Source organism: Penaeus japonicus, unplaced genomic scaffold (genome assembly GCF_977035675.1).
Source record: "Penaeus japonicus unplaced genomic scaffold, GWHDUDI00000001_assembly GWHDUDI00000041, whole genome shotgun sequence".
Lineage (NCBI taxonomy): Eukaryota > Metazoa > Arthropoda > Malacostraca > Decapoda > Penaeidae > Penaeus > Penaeus japonicus.
The window spans coordinates 23,821,816-23,822,805 of NW_028234443.1; the positions used below are offsets into that span (position 1 = coordinate 23,821,816).

Genomic DNA, 990 nt, shown 5'->3' on the forward strand with positions numbered 1-990 from the left:
GGTCTGGCACCGTTCCTTTATGAATGGCACGCCCAGGCGCTGTATTCCTGACGGATGGTATCGGTTGGCACTGCCCGGAGAGGGAATGGTACCGCTTGACACCGTCCAAGGGATGAATGGTGACTAGCAGTGCCTTGATGGTGAGTGACACAGCCTAGCCATGTCCTTGGGATGAGTGACACAGCTTACTCATGTCCGTGCGATGAATGACACGCCTAAACACTGACCTACTGATGAATAACACGAGTATACACGCCCCTCCTAACCTCATAGCCTAGCAATATCCTAACGATACACAACAGAACGCAGCACATCCTGAACGGCGAACCTCACAGCATAACAGCAACCAAGCGATGGATAGCACAGCGCGGTCCTGTCCTCTACAACCAAGACACACACACACACTGGGAGCGCCGCCCCCCCCCCTCCCCCCAATGTCAGAGAGAGCGGAGAACAGGGGGATGTCACGGAGAGAACTTCAGCTCTCCTCTAGGGGGTCCTGGGTGAGCTGGGTGAGCTGTCTAGGGGGTCCTAGGTGAGCTGTTTAGCGGGTCTTGGGTCACCTGTCAGGAGAAAGAAAGGATCTACGTTTTAATAACAGGAATTGAACTTCATCATCATAGTGGGTTTAATCTCTTTACTCTCTGGCCTTTCGGAAACGTCTGGGAATTCTCGAGGTTTTTGCTGAATGTTTTTGGAAAGATGCAGAGAGGCTTTTTATAATTGGAAATCGTGATTTCATAAGATCTTATTTTATATTGCACAATCTGATCATAAAATCCAATTCCTAAATAGCAATAGTTATACCGGCACTCAGCTGCTGTTGCTAATGATGATATTGATGATAATAATAATGGTAATGATAATGATAATTATCATCATTATGATTATGATTACAATAATGATAATGGTGATAATTGCAATGATGATAATGATGATAGTATTAATATTAATAGTATTGATAATGTTACTAATGATAGTGATAATGAT

General features: G+C 44.7%; 1 long non-coding RNA gene across 1 annotated transcript in view; it reads right to left on the minus strand.

Annotated features, from left to right (window-relative positions):
- LOC147466819 (uncharacterized) overlaps nt 1-420 on the minus strand; it is a 4,995-nt gene extending 4,575 nt beyond the window's left edge. The window contains exon 1 of the long non-coding RNA XR_015190757.1: nt 1-420. This exon is cut by the window's left edge and continues 197 nt beyond it. This is a non-coding gene — a long non-coding RNA (uncharacterized LOC147466819).
- Between the last annotated feature and the right edge of the window lie 570 nt (nt 421-990).